The sequence below is a fragment of the Corylus avellana genome, chromosome 1 (assembly GCF_965113065.1).
Source record: "Corylus avellana chromosome 1, dhCorAvel1.hap1.2, whole genome shotgun sequence".
Classification (NCBI taxonomy): Eukaryota; Viridiplantae; Streptophyta; class Magnoliopsida; order Fagales; family Betulaceae; genus Corylus; species Corylus avellana.
Window position 1 is genome coordinate 23201556 of NC_142490.1, and position 7564 is coordinate 23209119.

The 7564-nt window shown below is 33.9% G+C and overlaps 1 pseudogene; it reads right to left on the reverse strand.

Moving 5' to 3' along the window:
* Positions 1-3755: 3755 nt before the first annotated feature.
* On the reverse strand, positions 3756-5294 carry LOC132169492 (phospholipase A1-Igamma1, chloroplastic pseudogene; annotated as a pseudogene).
* Positions 5295-7564: the final 2270 nt, after the last annotated feature.

The window sequence follows — 7564 nt, forward strand, 5'->3', positions numbered from 1 at the left end:
TGGTGCTATCAGTGTTCTAGGTCTTCTTTGATGAGTGAATTAGAATTCTTCTGGTTAGAAAATCGTGGCTTGCCATTGACTGAATCAGAATGCATAGCTTTATAGGCATGAAAAGTATTTCATTAGAATTTTGAAAATGGATTTATGGGTAAGTTTGTGTTTGATGCATTCGATCGTGGCTTGTTTTTTCAATTCAAATATTTACATTATATAAAGTAATTGAGTCGTTAATGCATGATACACATGTAGGTGTTGAAATGTCAAAAGAGTTTGCAGCTTATTCTCTACTTCTACCCAATATTATATTCTTTCGTCTGCTACTGCTTGGAAGTAGTTTGTTCAGAAGCCAGATTTTATTTTCTTTCGTTTATACTTTATATAGTCAAATGGGCCCAAACTCATGGTCGGAAATAAACGATTAGAATGTCAACACCTAAAATTAGGTGAATTATTGTCTTTGTTTGTTTCGATGTAAAATATTTTTTGTCTTAAAAAATGAATTTTTTTTAAACATTTTTTGGTGACTTTTGTCAAATTTAACTCTTATATAAATTTTAGACAATTGAATTAATGTAGAATACTCATAAATTATTGAATTTATGTGTCTTTTTTAATAAAAATTGATCAAATAGTTTATGAGCACTCTACCTTGGCTCGGTTATATATACACGAGTTACATAAAAGTTGAGTTTGCAACATTGCTTATTAGAAGTTACTCATTACTTATTTTAAACATCTTATTCTTTGAGCCTATAAAATAAAGAAAAAGCACTCATCTCCAAAAATGGTAGCATAAACTCTATGATGATCAAGAAATAAGCTTCACCATAGCTGGGCATAGCCTTGGTGGAGCTTTGGCTCTCCTCAATGCATATGATCATGAGGTTTCAAGTTCAATCCCTGGCCTTCCCATTTGTGTCATCTCTTTTGGTGTACCAAGGGTTGGGAACATAGCATTTAAGGACAAACTTGGTGAAATTCGGGTAAAAACATTACGCATTGTTTTTTTTTTTTTTTTTTTAATAAGTGAAACAAGGGAAATGGAAGGGGATCAAGGAAACACTTTCCGACTCATGATTCTTTTAGAGGAAAGAAAAGGAAGAGAAGTGTGAATGCTTCCATAACAGTAATGAAAAGCGGCTCATTTGACAACAAAATGTGCCTGAAGATTAACACTCCTTGAGACTTTGGTTGCAGACCAAGAAGGAAGAACAGATAAAAGAGAAATGGTGTCAGCAATAGTGGCAGCAGAAGACCATCCCACAGTCAAGTTGTTAAGCAAGATATAGCCCCAAAATTGCCAGGGATCATACTTAAAAAATAAAAATAATAAAAAAAAAAATAAAAAAAATTTCTCCATAAGCTTCATGTGGGTGCTAGAAAATTAAATTGGGTTCACAGGCATGTAGGAACACAGCTTAAGCTTGACATGTTCATGTCACCATATCTTAAGCATGAGTGTGATTTGGTAGGGAGCCACAATTTGGAGATATACCTCCATCTTTTAGATGGATTTCTTTGTAAGCATGCAAGTTTAGGTGGAATGCGAGGAGAGATATTGCATTGGTGCATAAGACAATAGGTATGCTGATAGAGGAGTTGAGGATCCCTCAGTTTTGGTACCAGTTTCCTCACAAGGGGCTTGTGCTTAACAAACATGGAAGGTGGTTGAAGCCCTACAGAGAACCTGAAGATGTTCCTTTTCCATTTTGTGAAACATCTTAGCAAGCATCAGTGTCCATTAATTTGTAGGGTAGATGAATGTTTCAAATTGCAGGATTAAATAAATATCCCTCTTTGAACATTAAGCTTCTTAGTTTTAATGAGGATGATGTACATTTAACTGGCAATTGATTTAGTCTACGACATTGAAGTAGCTCTCAAATTAAAACTCAATTTCTTTTTTTGTTTTTTGTTTTTGTTTTTTTTGTTTGAGTAATGCAATACACTACACTTTTATCTTACTATACTCACGTGACAGGGTTGAGGAATTTGACATGTTTAATTAAATGGACAAAGTTAGGGTTAACATATATAGTCTTATACTCATCTATTGATACGACCAAAACTAAACACTAATTGCTACCCGTAGCTAGCTAGATCTAGGCTTGACCATATATACTAGACATAACTCCTTGAAGAGTTGTATCTAATAACATACATAACTATTGGAGGAGTAATTAAGGAGTTGCACATTTTGTTAAGAGGTACCATTGTTTCTATAAAAGGATATTGCATGGTACATGAATTTTTTCATCTTTGCATTCTCTCTCAATTGACGTACGACAGATCGAGTATAATAAAACATAAGATACAAAATATTTGTTTATTAATATATTACAATTTTTAACTCAATTACTTATCAAAATGCCTAATTTAATAAAAAATTTGAGTAGTTGCTCATGATAGATTTGGGCTGCTTAAAATTTAGGTATAAAATGATTTTTGTTATAACATGCGGGGGGCCAAACATTTTTCTTTTTTTTCTGGGCAGGAGAGGACTATAAACTATTTTGCATTGAGAGTATAATTTTATAGATTCTTCTTTTACCATTTCAAATTTCAGCATAAACTATTTTGAATATAATTTGAGACTTGACTTTTCTTTCTTTCATTTTGCCTCTTTCCCGTCTTTCTTTTTCGACTTTTTCCTTACTATATATATATGCTTCTTCTTTCCTTTTGTTTTCGGACTACAAAGGCGTTGCTATGAGTTATGGGACTACAAAACTCATTGGTGGACCCGTAAATTCCTCAAACTATCTCTCAAACATCCAATTAATGTGATAATGTCTTTTAAACTACAAATTGTGTCAATATATATATTTTTTAAAATTGTCGAAAAATGTCAATATTTTCTAAGGCCAACAAAAGTACAAAAATGACAATAATTTTTTTTTTAATAAGACCAAGAATATCCTTATATATTTAATCAAGAATATCCTTATATATATTATTTTATTAAGGGTATTTTGGCTATTGGGGGAACATTGATATTGTTTATTAATTAGTTTAGATGGTGTCTGTTTGATGCAGATCTGAGTTTTCAACCTGATATTTAGTCATAGGTTAGCGGATGCTGTGTTTTGGTTGATTTGGTCTGTTGTTGATGACTGTATCTTTAGCTTCGGCTATGATTTACTTCAGAGCTTTTTGCTTTGTTTGTAAGAGCTTTAGGCTCGCAACTTTTATCAATTAATAAGTATGATACTATGATATGTTTTTTTTAAAAAAAAAAGTTTATTGGGAACATTAATACAATTAATAGTTTCGAGAAAAACATTGATGATGGGATTGTAGATTAAGGCGAGTATATATATATTCAAGACAAACCATTTTCGTCTCGTTATTCCATCCAACTCCACTATAACTTAATATAGTGTCTTACGTCCTTACAATCACGTTAATTTGATGTGATCCTATTTCTCCCAAATCTCCCTTTAAAATAGGATATAATTCGCATCAAATTATTCATCGGCAGTCGTAATATTCTAAAAACGCACTCTCACTCCTAAGAAAGTTTTTAGTTTGAAGCAAATAAGTAAAAATATTGTTTCAAATATTGGTAGAAATGTTGTATTTATTTATTTTTTAATTTCATCATTCTCTCTTCCGGAAAAATATGGTTATGAGTATGTGTGAATGATAGCTTTAGATATTAATTATTAGAGCTAGGCTTAAGACCAAACCAAATATGTCCTCACATAATTTAATTTTTTTAAAAAAAAATTTTTTTATAACAAAAAATTAATAGTTTATACAGCATATAGTACAGATTCAAGTACATCTTGTGTTTGCATTCTATCTACAAAAAGATGAACAGTTTTCTCTCTAGCAGGTGAAGGTATGTCTTCAGGATCTCTCTTTGGTTTTACCCATCTCCCATGAGCATTACAAACTAATCCCTTGTTGGCCAATTGATACCAACAACGTGGGATCCTAAGCTCATTAACCAACATGTCACATGCCTTGTTCACTAAGGCAACATCCCTCCTCGCATCAGACCGAAATGTTGTGCTAGTACTATGAAACCCATCGACAAGATGAAGGTATGTCTCGAGGCTATGGAACCCTGCCAAATCCAATCCTCGTTTGAGGTAAGGCGATGAACGAACATCGAGCTTCAATTCAGCTCCAACATGGGTGTAAACCCATTCTAAAGTCCCCGTTATATCATCAAATTTTTGTAAACCCTCGTTGAATACAAGTCCCGGCATCCGAGGGACCATGTCTTGCTTAATCACCACCCTCAATGTTTTAACTCCTAGCTGATGAAGCTCATCTCGAAAAGCCACGTTTCCGACCCTCGGAGCGCCGAAGGAAATCACGCTGACGGGAAGGTCGTGGATGGTTGATGCGGCTTCGTGAGCATTGAGGAGAGCCAATGCGCCACCCAAGCTATGACCGGTGATTGTAAGGCTAACTTGTTCACCTTTTTCCCTATACAATTCAACAAGCCTTGTCACTTCTTTCATCACTTGCTCTGAGGCGCTTGTTTTGTTGTACCTAGTAGATTCATTCTTACAAGTGTAAAGACTGTGAAACCCGTGTTCAACTTTGGCATCTCTCTGCCCAAATGGCTCTAACTTCCTTTGCATATCCTCGTACCACTCCGAGGGCGCCACGGTTCCACGCCACGCCACCACAATGTCTCTCCGTCCGATCCTACGTGTCTCCTCGTCATCGCTGACCGCCACATATCCCATCCAGTTGGAATCTTTGCTCCACGTGTTAACCAAATGTGACCTCTCCAGCCACTGAGGCATATCTATGTGGGACATGGCATAAATATAGTTGGTGACTCTGTAGCCATTTTTAGTGAGGCCTAGTTTCTCAAACAAGTTTTTGCGGTTGTAGCGGCAACTCCCGCAATACTCGGAGAAAGAATCAAAATCAAAAGCGTCGTATGTTGCTTGTGCGAATTCTCCATATTTGACAACCTCTCGTCGGAGCCAAGGTGGAAGAGGATCCAAAAGATTGTCCCAATCTGAAGAACCGTGGATCTCACGCCACTTGTGCGCTATCACCTCCTTGGGAGAAGTTGTGGGAGTGGAGGGTTTCTCTTCACTAAAAGAGTCCCAAATGGATTGGTGAAGCTCCGTACGAGGAGGGGTTTCAAGATGGAGGTGGAGGAGATGTGAGAGCGATTCGGCGAGGCGTGAAGCAGGATTTGATGGTTTTGTTTTTGGGGGATCAAGAAGAGCTTGTTGATGGGCATGGACTACAGAAATCCTGGTCATGGTGGAATATTGTGTGGTGGGAAGATGATTGTAGATCATTGTGGATAGAGCCATGATTATCGATCACCTGGGAATTAATCCTTGGGATTTGAAGGTGAAGATTAATGTTGAGGGGATGTGGGGGAGATGAAGAGGGTATATATAATAGGAAGAGAGGAAGAGTTTCACGCGGAATCGTAGTGGACTGGAGCAAATGTTAAAAGACTTGACTTGTATATGAAAAGGTCATATTAATTAAGTACATGATTCACACGTTTGATGGGGATTGGGTCAGTGGTACTATTTGAATTATCTAAAATTACTTAATAACTTGTGACCAAGTCCAACAATCTATATATATATATATATATAGAAAGAAAAACAACATTTTCTTTTTTTTTTACATTGGAATCATGCCTGAATTTGATGCCCCATATTCATATCTTTTAAGGCATTACTTATTATTAGAAGCGTCGATTTCAAATATTTTAGGGGAAACTTCACTGAAGACCCCTAAACTTCTATCCGATTTGATAAACCCTCTCTAAAACTTCAAAATCTCTCAATTTAGTCTCCTAAATTTTCAATTGCTCTCAATTTGGACCACTTCGTCAGATTTCAAACGTTACATGACATATATACCTCTAACTTTTGTATAAAATTCTAACTTCCAAAACATTTTTTTTATTTTATTTTTTTAAAATAACAAAAATCTTGGATATTTTGGTCCTTTTCTTCCTTTTTTTTTTTTTTTTTTTTTTTTTGAACTGCTAAAATTAATGTAGGGGTCCAAATTGAGACCAATTGAAAGTTCAGAGGACTAAATTGAAAGATTTTGAAGTTTAAAGAAGTATTTCAAAACAGGTAGAAGTTCAGAAGTGTTCAGTAAAATTTTTCCAATATTTTAATAACAAAAGTGGATGTTACAGTTAAGTACCATTTTTGTTATATAATACTTCCAACTACTACCGGAAGAGGGAGTATAATAGAGGACGAAGTATACAACGAGCTTGTATTCCAAAGTAATATGTGCATCATCATCAATTTTTGTGGTCAATTTGGTTTCAATAGGGTGCATGATTTTGGAAGGTGACCCCTCCAAAAACATACTTAAATTTATATAACTAATTTTTAGTAATATATATATATATATATATATGAACGAGTTAACGAGTTTGACAGACGAGCCGGTTGAGCTTTAATTTAAACTAGCTAGCTCACAAGCCTTTATCGAGTTTACTCGAGAGAGTCAAGTATGTATCATTTATTAATCAAGTGGGTTTTTACACTAACAAGCTATAATTTGGGTCCAAGCAATCCGAGCGAGTTGTGGAGCAGACTAGTTTTTTACTGCCCTAATCTTTGATATTATCTAATTGAAGAGCCCTGTGCTTAAATCGTTCGATTTCTTTCCAAACAAAAAAGTACTCATCAATTTATAAATTGAATCCAAATCTGAGATTTCATTAATTCTCTCTTTATCCCAAATATTTCAAATGGATTAATCATCAATTAATTTTTTAAATAGTTGAAGCGCCTTTATTAAACTTATTATCTGCAGAGATTGAATGAGTCTCATTTCTTGGATAAGCAGAGTGCCCGTTCTAGTTAGCCCAAATATAGTATTAATGCTTTACTATATATTTAAGGTTCTTTTATTATTTGAACTATTCAATATTTCAACTTTTATGTCGTTTACAAACATATGCATAAAACTGAAAATAAAAATGTTTTTAATTAATGAAAGACTTTCTTGACAAATGTTAAATAAAAAATATTCAATCTTGAAAATACTTGTCTAGGAACAAACATTACTGAAAAGTACTTGCTCTAATTTTCAAGATAGGCCAGCTCATGGGGCATTGTAATGAGCATTATATTAACATCGAGTAATATTAGAAGTTCTTATCTGTTCTTTTTGTGTCATTCTATGAATGTATGTTGTGACTTTTAAAATTATTATTTGATCAAAATTAAATAATGATCAATTACAAACCCAAGTGATATCATTTTTTAGAGTGACTTCTAGTATTACTCAGATACAGCTATTAATACAAAACCCTAGCTAACAATAAGGGTGAACTTAAAAGCGATTGAAAAATAGAATATTCATATTCCACCCTTTAATAATTCCAAAATAAAATTACAAAATTCGTAATAAGAGTATGTTTGACATTGCAATTTCATACACAAAAAATGCGATTTTAAACCAATTCACATATAAAAATTAAATTTCAATTTTAAAAGTCAAACCGTAATTTTATCAAACACTTAACTGTATTTTAATAATTATTATTTTTAAATCGTACTTTTTAAATTGTAAACGCAAACAACCCGAGAATAAG